At 47.0% G+C, this 3,746-nt stretch overlaps 1 long non-coding RNA gene across 1 annotated transcript; it reads right to left on the bottom strand.

Annotated features, from left to right (window-relative positions):
• Positions 1-566: 566 nt before the first annotated feature.
• On the bottom strand, positions 567-2,240 carry LOC109195101 (uncharacterized). Its single transcript, XR_002056777.2, has 3 exons — positions 1,499-2,240; positions 798-1,256; positions 567-656 (listed from the first exon to the last, which is right to left on the bottom strand). It is a non-coding gene; the product is annotated as an uncharacterized LOC109195101 (long non-coding RNA).
• Positions 2,241-3,746: the final 1,506 nt, after the last annotated feature.

Consider the following 3,746-nt stretch of genomic DNA (forward strand, 5'->3'; position numbering starts at 1 on the left):
ACACCAGTATTGAGCAACTGACCACAACCCTCAGTGAAGCCACATATAAGTTATGGTAAGTGGTACATATTTAGGATTAATATGTTTGATATAGTTTGATCAGTATTAAAGAGTTGTGTAACTGTGGTAAAGATCAGTAAAACCGCATATAAATCATGGTTCTGTGTTTATCAGTTACAACACTTAATGCTGTTTTTCTGATTCAGGACTATGTGTATGATGTGTTCCCAACACAGTTCTTATCTTTTTGCATGCCTCCAGAACAACACAAAACTGCCAAGGTTGAAGATGGCTCATGTGCACACACACAACACAAAACTCAAACATTATGACAGTTATTTTTACTACTCAACTATATTTCTTTTACCCTTTGCCCTCTCTTAGCTATGATGTAGAGGCACCCAGGGGGGGACTTTAATCTCTTTGTACCCAGGTATCAGGGTTAATGGGAAAGAAGGACCCAGTCACCAAGCTCTAGATGAATGCAGACAGTGCGTTTTATTTACAGTGCTCACAAAAACAGTCCCAATATGAAAAAGGTGCAAAAGTCCCAATAGTGTTCTCCTCCTAGCTCCCAGTGGCAGTGCAGGTGACTTTCCACAGTGATAATCCAAACATGCTTCTGCTCCTCAACCATCCACTCCATCCTCTAACTCCTAGGAAAGGCGAGCGAAAAACAACAGGTGAGAGGGCTACCTAGCCAACGCAACGTCACAAATACCGAGCACACTCTACTACCAGGCTTAGGCTTACCAGAAAACCGGCCTAATCTGGGACACATGAAACACATTGTGTACCTTCATGTTGTGTGGGAGAGCCAGCTGGACAGTCACTGGGTTCAGGATGGCCTGCACTGAAAAAGGTCCAAGGACCGGAGGAGCCAACTTCTTGGATTCTGTCCGAAGAGGAATGTTCTTAGAAGAGAGCCATACCTGCTGGCCTACCCGATAGGCCGGTGTGGGGATGCGAGAGCGGTCTACCAGTTTCTTATTTTGTTCACTCATTCTCAGCAGGGCTGCCCTAGTCGCCCGCCAGATCTGTCAGCAGCGCCTCATGTGGTGTTTCTCCTTCTGTCATCGAGAGGAGCGGGGGTTGGTACTCCAGGGATGCTTCGAAAGGCGAGACTCCCGTCGCGGTTGATGTGCTGGAGTTGTGTGCGTACTTGGCCTACACCAACTGCTCACTCCATGACGACTGGTTGGAGGAAATGACATGCCCTCCATCTCCTGGTTCGCCCACTCTGTTTGCCCATTAGTCTGCAGGTGAAAACCGGAAGACAAACTGACCTGGGTGCCAAGCTCAGCACAGAACTGCCTCCAAACCTGGGAGGTGAACTTGTTTCCCCGATCGGAGACAATGTTCTGAGGAATGCCGTGAAGGCAAAAAACATGCTGGGTCAGGAGCTGGGCAGTCTCAAGAGCGGTGAGGAGTTTAGCTAAAGCAACAAAATGAGCAGCCTTAGAAAAACGGTCAATGATGTTAAGTATCACGGTATTACCAGAGGATGGAGGGAGGCTGGTGATGAAGTCCAGTCCGATGTGTGACCATGGTCGTCTTGAAATGGGCAGTGGTCGGGAGAGGCCTGATGTAGGTGAGTTAGGCGTCTTATTCTGGGCGCACACAGGGCATGCCGCCATATACTCCCGGACATCCTGAGTGAGAGAGGGCCACCAAAACAACCGTCGTAAAAAGGAGATGGTACAATTCTTACCAGAATGACAAGCAAACCTCGTGGTGTGCCCCCATGTGGATGACTTTGCTCCAAGCTGCTGAGGGGACGTATGTTCTGCCTTCCGGACCTGTACCTGGGTCAGGCTCTTGTTGCTGGGCATCCCGGATCACTTTCTCTATTTCCCTCTACAATGCAGGAAGTGAGCAGAATAGCCTTTCCTTCTGCCCCGGGTCAGTGTCCGGCGCGAACTGGCGTGACAAGGCGTCGGGCTTTGTGTTCCGGGACCCTGGTCTGAAAGTTATGGTCATGTTAAATCGTGTGAAAAACAAGGCCCACCTGGCTTGTCGGTCGTTCAGGCGTTTTGCCGCTTGGAGGTAGGCAAGATTCTTGTGGTCATTCCAGACTACGACAGGATGTTTCTCCGAGCACATTGTACTACCAGGCTTAGTGGAACAATCCAGCGTAGACTGCCATCTGGACACACCGTTAAATCCCTCAGCCCCAAAATGGAGGATGATTGATGGCTACTGGGTGACCCCTCGTCTGGGGATCTCCTCAGCCCTTCCCAGGAGGGTGGCACGGATGCCCCTCCGGTGGTACTCCTTGGGCTCTCGCACTCTGGGGCCTCTGGATGTCTGGAGCCTGGATCTCCTCCATGCCTGCTTCATGCCCTGGGGGACGGGGCTATGGCCCTCCACACCCGCTAGCAGACCGTTACATGGGGAAACCTTTTGTATACAATTGCGCTGATCCACACAGGTGTGCACACGGGTGTTCACTGTTCGTAGACATAAACTACACCTTTCTTAGCTGCTACTTCAAAGCACATTGTGCGCTGTCTGTCCTGCGTGCTGCACAACAACATTCAATATTTAGTATTTACTGCTGTTCACACTTAGCTAGATTAACGTGATGGTGTTGTGTTTAGTATGTTGCTTTGTTTTTTTGTTTTTTTTGCTTGTTTTCTCTTCTTTTTCTCTCAACAGGTGATCCAGGAGATTTTTTTTTTCTCTTTGTCTTTGTAAGTGCCCTTTCTCACTGTCCCTTTTCCCTTCTGTTTTTCTTTTCCTTCCTCTCTTTCTTTCTCCCTTTCCTATCCCCCAGTCATGTCTGTCCCATCTGTAACAACTGAAAATAAAGTAAATAATAACAACAAAGTTTGATCAAATGGACCAATATGGCAATGCCATGATGATCCATTTGGCAAAATAAATCCATTTGGTATCCTTGTTGGTCTTCAGACAACAATTCTGACGGCTAAAGAACCAAATGGGACAGGCAAAAAAAAAAAAAAATGGAGGATGATTAGTGGCAGTTGGATGGACAATTAGGCACAGGTGTGTGAGCTGCCAAGCGGAGGTGCAAGGGGGAAACACCAAGAAAACAGCTTCACCAAGTCACATACCTACACACACACACTTAGCCACTCCCACACCACGTGCTGACTCGACTACTTACCTCCTCTCTAGCCACTTATCGTGACACATTGACCCACTGAACCAGGGTCCCAATGACTAGGGTCCCACTGCGAGCGTCCCACACACTAGGGTCCATCTGACTCAGACTCACACAACACCAAACAGTACACACAGCAGGCAGGGTGTCCAGTGAGGACCATCCGACCGTGACACCGGGTCACTCGACACCAGTTGCAGTTTTTGAAAACTGTATTGACAGTAGAGCAGCTGATTTTACAACAGAAGATAAAATATGGACACAGGAGTGTGTGTGTAAGAGGAAAAGCACTGTAGAATTAAAAGTGTGTTCTTTAAGCACTTTGGTCAATAAGACTTGAAAAATTCCCTATGTTAATAAAGCTGAGTATATCTGAAGGCACGAAGGAAAAGTATCAAAAAGCTGCTGATTGTGTGAGTTAATAAACTTATCAATAGCACAACTCTATCAATTAAACACAGAACAATTTGATGGATTATTATTGAATATCACATTGATTGATTGATTCATTGTTTGAAAGTCAGTTTCTGTTTTTATTCTTATACAGCATTGGTTTACCCTCTGTGCAATAACCTATGAATTGATATGAAACAAGAGCTGGATGAGCTACTCGGTCATT

The sequence above is a fragment of the Oreochromis niloticus genome, linkage group LG17, assembly GCF_001858045.2.
Source record: "Oreochromis niloticus isolate F11D_XX linkage group LG17, O_niloticus_UMD_NMBU, whole genome shotgun sequence".
Taxonomy (NCBI): Eukaryota; Metazoa; Chordata; class Actinopteri; order Cichliformes; family Cichlidae; genus Oreochromis; species Oreochromis niloticus.